Raw genomic sequence first — 14342 nt, forward strand, 5'->3', positions numbered from 1 at the left:
TGATTTCAGGGCAGGCTCCAGCTCGGAGGTTTCCAAAACGTATAAAGGAAGAACTTGAGCTTTGGTCCTCCGTCCTCTATACCTCTCAGAAACGCATCCAAATGCGTGAGGAGAGTGTGCGTAGGACGGACTGGCCACAGTTTGCAGACAGCCGAAAGAAGGAAGCGGTTGCATCTGACTCTGCTGGAATCAGGCAGACTGGCCTACAGGGCCCAAGGCTCACCCGTCCATGTTGGTGACCATCAAAATGACTGTGTCCAGCGAACCCTCTTCAGGCGGACCCCCACTCGGGGCAGTGTCTTCCCAGTGGAGGAAAGAAGAGAGAAGAAGGACGGACTCGGGGCAGGTTGGATTCTGTGAGTTCAGTGCAGGCTCCAGCTCTTAGGGTTCCACAACGTATATAGGAAGAACACGACCTTTGCTCCTCCCGACTCTGGACCACTCCCAAAGCTTCAACATTCGTGAGGATAGTGTGCGTCAGGACGGACTCGCCACAGTTTTGAGACAGGCCAAGGTTGGAAACCGTTGCATCTGTCTCTGCTGGAAACATGCAGACAGGCGTACACGTCCCTAGTCTCACACGTCCCACCGGAGGCCATCGGAAGGTCTGTGTTCAGTGACACAGCGTCAGGCAAACCCCCACTCGGGGCAGTGTCTTCCCAGTGGAGGAAAGAAGAGAGAAGAAGGACGGACTCGGGGCAGGTTGGATTCTGTGACTTCAGTGCAGGCTCCAGCTCTTAGGGTTCCAACGCTATAGAGGAAGAACACGACCTTTGCTCCTCCCGACTCTGTAACTCTCACAAAGCTTCAACAACCGTGATGAAAGTGTGCGTAAGGACAGACTCACCACAGTTTTGAGACAGGCCAAGGTTGGAAACCGTTGCAAATGACGCTGCTGGAAACATGCAGACTGGCGTACACAGCCCTCGTCTCGCACGTCCCTACGGGTGGCCATCGGAAGGTCTGTGTTCAGTGACACAGCGTCAGGCGGACCCGCACTCGGGGCAGTGTCTTCGCAGTGGAGGAAAGAAGAGAGAAGAAGGACGGACTCGGGGCAGGTTGGATTCTGTGAGTTCAGTGCAGGCTCCAGCTCTTAGGGTTCCATAACGTATATAGGAAGAACACGACCCTTGCTCCTCCCGGCTCTGGACCACTCCCAAAGCTTCAACAACCGTGATGAAAGTGTGCGTCAGGGCGGACTCGCCCTAGTTGTGAGACGGTCGAAGGATGGAAGGGGTGGGCACTGAGTCTGTGGGAACCATGCAGAGTGGCGTACAGGGCCCTAGCCTCGCACCTCCATGTTAGGGACCATCAGCTGGTCTGTGTTCAGCAAAAGAGCTTCAGGCGGACACCCACTCGTGGCAGTGTCTTCCCACTTGAGGAAAGAAGGGAGAACAAAGACAGACTCTGGGCAGGTTGGGTTCTGTGATTTCAGGGCAGGCTCCAGCTCGGAGGTTTCCAAAACGTATAAAGGAAGAACTTGAGCTTTGGTCCTCCGTCCTCTATACCTCTCAGAAACGCATCCAAATGCGTGAGGAGAGTGTGCGTAGGACGGACTGGCCACAGTTTGCAGACAGCCGAAAGAAGGAAGCGGTTGCATCTGACTCTGCTGGAATCAGGCAGACTGGCCTACAGGGCCCAAGTCTCACCCGTCCATGTTGGTGACCATCAAAATGACTGTGTCCAGCGAACCCTCTTCAGGCGGACCCCCACTCGGGGCAGTGTCTTCCCAGTGGAGGAAAGAAGAGAGAAGAAGGACGGACTCGGGGCAGGTTGGATTCTGTGACTTCAGTGCAGGCTCCAGCTCTTAGGGTTCCACAACGTATATAGGAAGAACACGACCTTTGCTCCTCCCGACTCTGGACCACTCCCAAAGCTTCAACATTCGTGAGGATAGTGTGCGTCAGGACGGACTCGCCACAGTTTTGAGACAGGCCAAGGTTGGAAACCGTTGCAAATGACGCTGCTGGAAACATGCAGACTGGCGTACACAGCCCTAGTCTCGCACGTCCCTACGGGTGGCCATCGGAAGGTCTGTGTTCAGTGACACAGCGTCAGGCGGACCCGCACTCGGGGCAGTGTCTTCGCAGTGGAGGAAAGAAGAGAGAAGAAGGACGGACTCGGGGCAGGTTGGATTCTGTGAGTTCAGTGCAGGCTCCAGCTCTTAGGGTTCCATAACGTATATAGGAAGAACACGACCCTTGCTCCTCCCGGCTCTGGACCACTCCCAAAGCTTCAACAACCGTGATGAAAGTGTGCGTCAGGGCGGACTCGCCCTAGTTGTGAGACGGTCGAAGGATGGAAGGGGTGGGCACTGAGTCTGTGGGAACCATGCAGAGTGGCGTACAGGGCCCTAGCCTCGCACCTCCATGTTAGGGACCATCAGCTGGTCTGTGTTCAGCAAAAGAGCTTCAGGCGGACACCCACTCGTGGCAGTGTCTTCCCACTTGAGGAAAGAAGGGAGAACAAAGACAGACTCTGGGCAGGTTGGGTTCTGTGATTTCAGGGCAGGCTCCAGCTCGGAGGTTTCCAAAACGTATAAAGGAAGAACTTGAGCTTTGGTCCTCCGTCCTCTATACCTCTCAGAAACGCATCCAAATGCGTGAGGAGAGTGTGCGTAGGACGGACTGGCCACAGTTTGCAGACAGCCGAAAGAAGGAAGCGGTTGCATCTGACTCTGCTGGAATCAGGCAGACTGGCCTACAGGGCCCAAGTCTCACCCGTCCATGTTGGTGACCATCAAAATGACTGTGTCCAGCGAACCCTCTTCAGGCGGACCCCCACTCGGGGCAGTGTCTTCCCAGTGGAGGAAAGAAGAGAGAAGAAGGACGGACTCGGGGCAGGTTGGATTCTGTGAGTTCAGTGCAGGCTCCAGCTCTTAGGGTTCCACAACGTATATAGGAAGAACACGACCTTTGCTCCTCCCGACTCTGGACCACTCCCAAAGCTTCAACATTCGTGAGGATAGTGTGCGTCAGGACGGACTCGCCACAGTTTTGAGACAGGCCAAGGTTGGAAACCGTTGCATCTGTCTCTGCTGGAAACATGCAGACAGGCGTACACGTCCCTAGTCTCACACGTCCCACCGGAGGCCATCGGAAGGTCTGTGTTCAGTGACACAGCGTCAGGCAAACCCCCACTCGGGGCAGTGTCTTCCCAGTGGAGGAAAGAAGAGAGAAGAAGGACGGACTCGGGGCAGGTTGGATTCTGTGACTTCAGTGCAGGCTCCAGCTCTTAGGGTTCCAACGCTATAGAGGAAGAACACGACCTTTGCTCCTCCCGACTCTGTACCTCTCCCAAAGCTTCAACAACCGTGATGAAAGTGTGCGTAAGGACAGACTCGCCACAGTTTTGAGACAGGCCAAGGTTGGAAACCGTTGCATCTGTCTCTGCTGGAAACATGCAGACTGGCGTACACAGCCCTCGTCTCGCACGTCCCTACCGGTGGCCATCGGAAGGTCTGTGTTCAGTGACACAGCGTCAGGCGGACCCGCACTGGGGGCAGTGTCTTCGCAGTGGAGGAAAGAAGAGAGAAGAAGGACGGACTCGGGGCAGGTTGGATTCTGTGAGTTCAGTGCAGGCTCCAGCTCTTAGGGTTCCATAACGTATATAGGAAGAACACGACCCTTGCTCCTCCCGGCTCTGGACCACTCCCAAAGCTTCAACAACCGTGATGAAAGTGTGCGTCAGGGCGGACTCGCCCTAGTTGTGAGACGGTCGAAGGATGGAAGGGGTGGGCACTGAGTCTGTGGGAACCATGCAGAGTGGCGTACAGGGCCCTAGCCTCGCACCTCCATGTTAGGGACCATCAGCTGGTCTGTGTTCAGCAAAAGAGCTTCAGGCGGACACCCACTCGTGGCAGTGTCTTCCCACTTGAGGAAAGAAGGGAGAACAAAGACAGACTCTGGGCAGGTTGGGTTCTGTGATTTCAGGGCAGGCTCCAGCTCGGAGGTTTCCAAAACGTATAAAGGAAGAACTTGAGCTTTGGTCCTCCGTCCTCTATACCTCTCAGAAACGCATCCAAATGCGTGAGGAGAGTGTGCGTAGGACGGACTGGCCACAGTTTGCAGACAGCCGAAAGAAGGAAGCGGTTGCATCTGACTCTGCTGGAATCAGGCAGACTGGCCTACAGGGCCCAAGGCTCACCCGTCCATGTTGGTGACCATCAAAATGACTGTGTCCAGCGAACCCTCTTCAGGCGGACCCCCACTCGGGGCAGTGTCTTCCCAGGGGAGGAAAGAAGAGAGAAGAAGGACGGACTCGGGGCAGGTTGGATTCTGTGACTTCAGTGAAGGCTCCAGCTCTTAGGGTTCCATAACGTATATAGGAAGAACACGACCCTTGCTCCTCCCGACTCTGGACCACTCCCAAAGCTTCAACAACCGTGATGAAAGTGTGCGTCAGGACGGACTCGCCACAGTTTTGAGACAGGCCAAGGTTGGAAACCGTTGCATCTGTCTCTGCTGGAAACATGCAGACTGGCGTACACGGCCCTAGTCTCACACGTCCCTACCGGTGGCCATCGGAAGATCTGTGTTCAGTGACACAGCGTCAGGCGGACCCCCACTCGGGGCAGTGTCTTCGCAGTGGAGGAAAGAAGAGCGAAGAAGGACGGACTCGGGGCCGGTTGGATTCTGTGAGTTCAGTGCAGGCTACAGCTCTTAGGTTGATCAAAGGTGTAGAGGAAGAACACGAACTTTGGACCTCCCCACTCTGTAGCTCTCTGAAATGCTTCAAAATTCGTGAGGAGAGTGTGCCTGAAGACGGACTGGCCACAGTTCGCAGACGGTCGAAGGATGGAAGCGGTTGGAACTGAGTCTGTTGGAAGCATGCAGAGCGGCATCCAGGGCCCTAGTCTCGCACGTCCATGCCGGTGACCACCGGAGGGTTTGGGTTGAGTGAAACAGCTTCCGGCGGACACCTACTCGTCGCAGTGTCTTGCCAGTGGAGGAAAGAAGAGCGAAGAAGGACGGACCCTGGGCCGGTTGGAATCTGTGAGTTCAGTGCAGGCTCCAGTTCGTAGGTTTCCAAAACAGATCTAGGAAGAACACGCACTTTGGTCCTCCCTCCTCTGGACCGCTCAGAAACGCAACCCAATTCGTGAGGAGAGTGTGCGTCAGGACGGACTCGCCCTAGTTGTGAGACGGTCGAAGGATGGAAGGGGTGGGCACTGAGTCTGTGGGAACCATGCAGAGTGGCGTACAGGGCCCTAGCCTCGCACCTCCATGTTAGGGACCATCAGCTGGTCTGTGTTCAGCAAAAGAGCTTCAGGCGGACACCCACTCGTGGCAGTGTCTTCCCACTTGAGGAAAGAAGGGAGAACAAAGACAGACTCTGGGCAGGTTGGGTTCTGTGATTTCAGGGCAGGCTCCAGCTCGGAGGTTTCCAAAACGTATAAAGGAAGAACTTGAGCTTTGGTCCTCCGTCCTCTATACCTCTCAGAAACGCATCCAAATGCGTGAGGAGAGTGTGCGTAGGACGGACTGGCCACAGTTTGCAGACAGCCGAAAGAAGGAAGCGGTTGCATCTGACTCTGCTGGAATCAGGCAGACTGGCCTACAGGGCCCAAGGCTCACCCGTCCATGTTGGTGACCATCAAAATGACTGTGTCCAGCGAACCCTCTTCAGGCGGACCCCCACTCGGGGCAGTGTCTTCCCAGTGGAGGAAAGAAGAGAGAAGAAGGACGGACTCGGGGCAGGTTGGATTCTGTGAGTTCAGTGCAGGCTCCAGCTCTTAGGGTTCCACAACGTATATAGGAAGAACACAACCTTTGCTCCTCCCGACTCTGGACCACTCCCAAAGCTTCAACATTCGTGAGGATAGTGTGCGTCAGGACGGACTCGCCACAGTTTTGAGACAGGCCAAGGTTGGAAACCGTTGCATCTGTCTCTGCTGGAAACATGCAGACAGGCGTACACGTCCCTAGTCTCACACGTCCCACCGGAGGCCATCGGAAGGTCTGTGTTCAGTGACACAGCGTCAGGCGAACCCCCACTCGGGGCAGTGTCTTCCCAGTGGAGGAAAGAAGAGAGAAGATGGACGGACTCGGGGCAGGTTGGATTCTGTGACTTCAGTGCAGGCTCCAGCTCTTAGGGTTCCAACACTATAGAGGAAGAACACGACCTTTGCTCCTCCCGACTCTGTACCTCTCACAAAGCTTCAACAACCGTGATGAAAGTGTGCGTAAGGACAGACTCGCCACAGTTTTGAGACAGGCCAAGGTTGGAAACCGTTGCAAATGACGCTGCTGGAAACATGCAGACTGGCGTACACAGCCCTCGTCTCGCACGTCCCTACGGGTGGCCATCGGAAGGTCTGTGTTCAGTGACACAGCGTCAGGCGGACCCGCACTCGGGGCAGTGTCTTCGCAGTGGAGGAAAGAAGAGAGAAGGACGGACTCGGGGCAGGTTGGATTCTGTGAGTTCAGTGCAGGCTCCAGCTCTTAGGGTTCCATAACGTATATAGGAAGAACACGACCCTTGCTCCTCCCGGCTCTGGACCACTCCCAAAGCTTCAACAACCGTGATGAAAGTGTGCGTCAGGGCGGACTCGCCCTAGTTGTGAGACGGTCGAAGGATGGAAGGGGTGGGCACTGAGTCTGTGGGAACCATGCAGAGTGGCGTACAGGGCCCTAGCCTCGCACCTCCATGTTAGGGACCATCAGCTGGTCTGTGTTCAGCAAAAGAGCTTCAGGCGGACACCCACTCGTGGCAGTGTCTTCCCACTTGAGGAAAGAAGGGAGAACAAAGACAGACTCTGGGCAGGTTGGGTTCTGTGATTTCAGGGCAGGCTCCAGCTCGGAGGTTTCCAAAACGTATAAAGGAAGAACTTGAGCTTTGGTCCTCCGTCCTCTATACCTCTCAGAAACGCATCCAAATGCGTGAGGAGAGTGTGCGTAGGACGGACTGGCCACAGTTTGCAGACAGCCGAAAGAAGGAAGCGGTTGCATCTGACTCTGCTGGAATCAGGCAGACTGGCCTACAGGGCCCAAGGCTCACCCGTCCATGTTGGTGACCATCAAAATGACTGTGTCCAGCGAACCCTCTTCAGGCGGACCCCCACTCGGGGCAGTGTCTTCCCAGGGGAGGAAAGAAGAGAGAAGAAGGACGGACTCGGGGCAGGTTGGATTCTGTGACTTCAGTGAAGGCTCCAGCTCTTAGGGTTCCATAACGTATATAGGAAGAACACGACCCTTGCTCCTCCCGACTCTGGACCACTCCCAAAGCTTCAACAACCGTGATGAAAGTGTGCGTCAGGACGGACTCGCCACAGTTTTGAGACAGGCCAAGGTTGGAAACCGTTGCATCTGTCTCTGCTGGAAACATGCAGACTGGCGTACACGGCCCTAGTCTCACACGTCCCTACCGGTGGCCATCGGAAGATCTGTGTTCAGTGACACAGCGTCAGGCGGACCCCCACTCGGGGCAGTGTCTTCGCAGTGGAGGAAAGAAGAGCGAAGAAGGACGGACTCGGGGCCGGTTGGATTCTGTGAGTTCAGTGCAGGCTACAGCTCTTAGGTTGATCAAAGGTGTAGAGGAAGAACACGAACTTTGGACCTCCCCACTCTGTAGCTCTCTGAAATGCTTCAAAATTCGTGAGGAGAGTGTGCCTGAAGACGGACTGGCCACAGTTCGCAGACGGTCGAAGGATGGAAGCGGTTGGAACTGAGTCTGTTGGAAGCATGCAGAGCGGCATCCAGGGCCCTAGTCTCGCACGTCCATGCCGGTGACCACCGGAGGGTTTGGGTTGAGTGAAACAGCTTCCGGCGGACACCTACTCGTCGCAGTGTCTTGCCAGTGGAGGAAAGAAGAGCGAAGAAGGACGGACCCTGGGCCGGTTGGAATCTGTGAGTTCAGTGCAGGCTCCAGTTCGTAGGTTTCCAAAACCTATCTAGGAAGAACACGCACTTTGGTCCTCCCTCCTCTGGACCGCTCAGAAACGCAACCCAATTCGTGAGGAGAGTGTGCGTCAGGACGGACTCGCCCTAGTTGTGAGACGGTCGAAGGATGGAAGGGGTGGGCACTGAGTCTGTGGGAACCATGCAGAGTGGCGTACAGGGCCCTAGCCTCGCACCTCCATGTTAGGGACCATCAGCTGGTCTGTGTTCAGCAAAAGAGCTTCAGGCGGACACCCACTCGTGGCAGTGTCTTCCCACTTGAGGAAAGAAGGGAGAACAAAGACAGACTCTGGGCAGGTTGGGTTCTGTGATTTCAGGGCAGGCTCCAGCTCGGAGGTTTCCAAAACGTATAAAGGAAGAACTTGAGCTTTGGTCCTCCGTCCTCTATACCTCTCAGAAACGCATCCAAATGCGTGAGGAGAGTGTGCGTAGGACGGACTGGCCACAGTTTGCAGACAGCCGAAAGAAGGAAGCGGTTGCATCTGACTCTGCTGGAATCAGGCAGACTGGCCTACAGGGCCCAAGGCTCACCCGTCCATGTTGGTGACCATCAAAATGACTGTGTCCAGCGAACCCTCTTCAGGCGGACCCCCACTCGGGGCAGTGTCTTCCCAGTGGAGGAAAGAAGAGAGAAGAAGGACGGACTCGGGGCAGGTTGGATTCTGTGAGTTCAGTGCAGGCTCCAGCTCTTAGGGTTCCACAACGTATATAGGAAGAACACAACCTTTGCTCCTCCCGACTCTGGACCACTCCCAAAGCTTCAACATTCGTGAGGATAGTGTGCGTCAGGACGGACTCGCCACAGTTTTGAGACAGGCCAAGGTTGGAAACCGTTGCATCTGTCTCTGCTGGAAACATGCAGACAGGCGTACACGTCCCTAGTCTCACACGTCCCACCGGAGGCCATCGGAAGGTCTGTGTTCAGTGACACAGCGTCAGGCGAACCCCCACTCGGGGCAGTGTCTTCCCAGTGGAGGAAAGAAGAGAGAAGATGGACGGACTCGGGGCAGGTTGGATTCTGTGACTTCAGTGCAGGCTCCAGCTCTTAGGGTTCCAACACTATAGAGGAAGAACACGACCTTTGCTCCTCCCGACTCTGTACCTCTCTCAAAGCTTCAACAACCGTGATGAAAGTGTGCGTAAGGACAGACTCGCCACAGTTTTGAGACAGGCCAAGGTTGGAAACCGTTGCATCTGTCTCTGCTGGAAACATGCAGACTGGCGTACACAGCCCTCGTCTCGCACGTCCCTACCGGTGGCCATCGGAAGGTCTGTGTTCAGTGACACAGCATCAGGCGGACCCGCACTCGGGGCAGTGTCTTCGCAGTGGAGGAAAGAAGAGAGAAGGACGGACTCGGGGCAGGTTGGATTCTGTGAGTTCAGTGCAGGCTCCAGCTCTTAGGGTTCCATAACGTATATAGGAAGAACACGACCCTTGCTCCTCCCGGCTCTGGACCACTCCCAAAGCTTCAACAACCGTGATGAAAGTGTGCGTCAGGGCGGACTCGCCCTAGTTGTGAGACGGTCGAAGGATGGAAGGGGTGGGCACTGAGTCTGTGGGAACCATGCAGAGTGGCGTACAGGGCCCTAGCCTCGCACCTCCATGTTAGGGACCATCAGCTGGTCTGTGTTCAGCAAAAGAGCTTCAGGCGGACACCCACTCGTGGCAGTGTCTTCCCACTTGAGGAAAGAAGGGAGAACAAAGACAGACTCTGGGCAGGTTGGGTTCTGTGATTTCAGGGCAGGCTCCAGCTCGGAGGTTTCCAAAACGTATAAAGGAAGAACTTGAGCTTTGGTCCTCCGTCCTCTATACCTCTCAGAAACGCATCCAAATGCGTGAGGAGAGTGTGCGTAGGACGGACTGGCCACAGTTTGCAGACAGCCGAAAGAAGGAAGCGGTTGCATCTGACTCTGCTGGAATCAGGCAGACTGGCCTACAGGGCCCAAGTCTCACCCGTCCATGTTGGTGACCATCAAAATGACTGTGTCCAGCGAACCCTCTTCAGGCGGACCCCCACTCGGGGCAGTGTCTTCCCAAGGGAGGAAAGAAGAGAGAAGAAGGACGGACTCGGGGCAGGTTGGATTCTGTGACTTCAGTGCAGGCTCCAGCTCTTAGGGTTCCAACGCTATAGAGGAAGAACACGACCTTTGCTCCTCCCGACTCTGTAACTCTCACAAAGCTTCAACAACCGTGATGAAAGTGTGCGTAAGGACAGACTCGCCACAGTTTTGAGACAGGCCAAGGTTGGAAACCGTTGCAAATGACGCTGCTGGAAACATGCAGACTGGCGTACACAGCCCTCGTCTCGCACGTCCCTACCGGTGGCCATCGGAAGGTCTGTGTTCAGTGACACAGCGTCAGGCGGACCCGCACTCGGGGCAGTGTCTTCGCAGTGGAGGAAAGAAGAGAGAAGAAGGACGGACTCGGGGCAGGTTGGATTCTGTGAGTTCAGTGCAGGCTCCAGCTCTTAGGGTTCCACAACGTATATAGGAAGAACACGACCTTTGCTCCTCCCGACTCTGGACCACTCCCAAAGCTTCAACATTCGTGAGGATAGTGTGCGTCAGGACGGACTCGCCACAGTTTTGAGACAGGCCAAGGTTGGAAACCGTTGCATCTGTCTCTGCTGGAAACATGCAGACAGGCGTACACGTCCCTAGTCTCACACGTCCCACCGGAGGCCATCGGAAGGTCTGTGTTCAGTGACACAGCGTCAGGCAAACCCCCACTCGGGGCAGTGTCTTCCCAGTGGAGGAAAGAAGAGAGAAGAAGGACGGACTCGGGGCAGGTTGGATTCTGTGACTTCAGTGCAGGCTCCAGCTCTTAGGGTTCCAACGCTATAGAGGAAGAACACGACCTTTGCTCCTCCCGACTCTGTAACTCTCACAAAGCTTCAACAACCGTGATGAAAGTGTGCGTAAGGACAGACTCACCACAGTTTTGAGACAGGCCAAGGTTGGAAACCGTTGCAAATGACGCTGCTGGAAACATGCAGACTGGCGTACACAGCCCTCGTCTCGCACGTCCCTACGGGTGGCCATCGGAAGGTCTGTGTTCAGTGACACAGCGTCAGGCGGACCTGCACTCGGGGCAGTGTCTTCGCAGTGGAGGAAAGAAGAGAGAAGAAGGACGGACTCGGGGCAGGTTGGATTCTGTGAGTTCAGTGCAGGCTCCAGCTCTTAGGGTTCCATAACGTATATAGGAAGAACACGACCCTTGCTCCTCCCGGCTCTGGACCACTCCCAAAGCTTCAACAACCGTGATGAAAGTGTGCGTCAGGGCGGACTCGCCCTAGTTGTGAGACGGTCGAAGGATGGAAGGGGTGGGCACTGAGTCTGTGGGAACCATGCAGAGTGGCGTACAGGGCCCTAGCCTCGCACCTCCATGTTAGGGACCATCAGCTGGTCTGTGTTCAGCAAAAGAGCTTCAGGCGGACACCCACTCGTGGCAGTGTCTTCCCACTTGAGGAAAGAAGGGAGAACAAAGACAGACTCTGGGCAGGTTGGGTTCTGTGATTTCAGGGCAGGCTCCAGCTCGGAGGTTTCCAAAACGTATAAAGGAAGAACTTGAGCTTTGGTCCTCCGTCCTCTATACCTCTCAGAAACGCATCCAAATGCGTGAGGAGAGTGTGCGTAGGACGGACTGGCCACAGTTTGCAGACAGCCGAAAGAAGGAAGCGGTTGCATCTGACTCTGCTGGAATCAGGCAGACTGGCCTACAGGGCCCAAGTCTCACCCGTCCATGTTGGTGACCATCAAAATGACTGTGTCCAGCGAACCCTCTTCAGGCGGACCCCCACTCGGGGCAGTGTCTTCCCAGTGGAGGAAAGAAGAGAGAAGAAGGACGGACTCGGGGCAGGTTGGATTCTGTGAGTTCAGTGCAGGCTCCAGCTCTTAGGGTTCCACAACGTATATAGGAAGAACACGACCTTTGCTCCTCCCGACTCTGGACCACTCCCAAAGCTTCAACATTCGTGAGGATAGTGTGCGTCAGGACGGACTCGCCACAGTTTTGAGACAGGCCAAGGTTGGAAACCGTTGCATCTGTCTCTGCTGGAAACATGCAGACAGGCGTACACGTCCCTAGTCTCACACGTCCCACCGGAGGCCATCGGAAGGTCTGTGTTCAGTGACACAGCGTCAGGCGGACCCGCACTCGGGGCAGTGTCTTCGCAGTGGAGGAAAGAAGAGAGAAGGACGGACTCGGGGCAGGTTGGATTCTGTGAGTTCAGTGCAGGCTCCAGCTCTTAGGGTTCCATAACGTATATAGGAAGAACACGACCCTTGCTCCTCCCGACTCTGGACCACTCCCAAAGCTTCAACAACCGTGATGAAAGTGTGCGTCAGGACGGACTCGCCACAGTTTTGAGACAGGCCAAGGTTGGAAACCGTTGCATCTGTCTCTGCTGGAAACATGCAGACTGGCGTACACGGCCCTAGTCTCGCACGTCCCTACTGGTGGCCATCGGAAGGTCTGTGTTCAGTGACACAGCGTCAGGCGGACCCCCACTCGGGGCAGTGTCTTCGCAGTGGAGGAAAGAAGAGTGAAGAAGGAGGGACTCGGGGCCGGTTGGATTCTGTGAGTTCAGTGCAGGCTACAGCTCTTAGGTTGTTCAAAGGTGTAGAGGAAGAACACGAACTTTGGACCTCCCCACTCTGTAGCTCTCTGAAATGCTTCAAAATTCGTGAGGAGAGTGTGCCTGAAGACGGACTGGCCACAGTTCGCAGACGGTCGAAGGATGGAAGCGGTTGGAACTGAGTCTGTTGGAAGCATGCAGAGCGGCATCCAGGGCCCTCGTCTCGCACGTCCATGCCGGTGACCAGCGGAGGGTTTGGGTTCAGTGAAACAGCTTCCGGCGGACACCTACTCGTCGCAGTGTCTTGCCAGTGGAGGAAAGAAGATAGAAGAAGGACGGACCCTGGGCAGGTTAGTTTCTGTGAGTTCAGTGCAGGCTCCAGCTCGTAGGTTTCCAAAACCTATCTAGGAAGAACACGCACTTTGGTCCTCCCTCCTCTGGACCACTCAGAAACGCAACCCAATTCGTGAGGAAAGTGTGCGTCAGGACGGACTCGCCCTAGTTGTGAGACGGTCGAAGGATGGAAGGGGTGGGCACTGAGTCTGTGGGAACCATGCAGAGTGGCGTACAGGGCCCTAGCCTCGCACCTCCATGTTAGGGACCATCAGCTGGTCTGTGTTCAGCAAAAGAGCTTCAGGCGGACACCCACTCGTGGCAGTGTCTTCCCACTTGAGGAAAGAAGGGAGAACAAAGACAGACTCTGGGCAGGTTGGGTTCTGTGATTTCAGGGCAGGCTCCAGCTCGGAGGTTTCCAAAACGTATAAAGGAAGAACTTGAGCTTTGGTCCTCCGTCCTCTATACCTCTCAGAAACGCATCCAAATGCGTGAGGAGAGTGTGCGTAGGACGGACTGGCCACAGTTTGCAGACAGCCGAAAGAAGGAAGCGGTTGCATCTGACTCTGCTGGAATCAGGCAGACTGGCCTACAGGGCCCAAGGCTCACCCGTCCATGTTGGTGACCATCAAAATGACTGTGTCCAGCGAACCCTCTTCAGGCGGACCCCCACTCGGGGCAGTGTCTTCCCAGTGGAGGAAAGAAGAGAGAAGAAGGACGGACTCGGGGCAGGTTGGATTCTGTGAGTTCAGTGCAGGCTCCAGCTCTTAGGGTTCCACAACGTATATAGGAAGAACACGACCTTTGCTCCTCCCGACTCTGGACCACTCCCAAAGCTTCAACATTCGTGAGGATAGTGTGCGTCAGGACGGACTCGCCACAGTTTTGAGACAGGCCAAGGTTGGAAACCGTTGCATCTGTCTCTGCTGGAAACATGCAGACAGGCGTACACGTCCCTAGTCTCACACGTCCCACCGGAGGCCATCGGAAGGTCTGTGTTCAGTGACACAGCGTCAGGCAAACCCCCACTCGGGGCAGTGTCTTCCCAGTGGAGGAAAGAAGAGAGAAGAAGGACGGACTCGGGGCAGGTTGGATTCTGTGACTTCAGTGCAGGCTCCAGCTCTTAGGGTTCCAACGCTATAGAGGAAGAACACGACCTTTGCTCCTCCCGACTCTGTACCTCTCCCAAAGCTTCAACAACCGTGATGAAAGTGTGCGTAAGGACAGACTCACCACAGTTTTGAGACAGGCCAAGGTTGGAAACCGTTGCAAATGACGCTGCTGGAAACATGCAGACTGGCGTACACAGCCCTCGTCTCGCACGTCCCTACGGGTGGCCATCGGAAGGTCTGTGTTCAGTGACACAGCGTCAGGCGGACCCGCACTCGGGGCAGTGTCTTCGCAGTGGAGGAAAGAAGAGAGAAGAAGGACGGACTCGGGGCAGGTTGGATTCTGTGAGTTCAGTGCAGGCTCCAGCTCTTAGGGTTCCATAACGTATATAGGAAGAACACGACCCTTGCTCCTCCCGGCTCTG

The sequence above is a fragment of the Martes martes genome, assembly GCF_963455335.1.
Source record: "Martes martes genome assembly, chromosome: 12".
NCBI lineage: Eukaryota > Metazoa > Chordata > Mammalia > Carnivora > Mustelidae > Martes > Martes martes.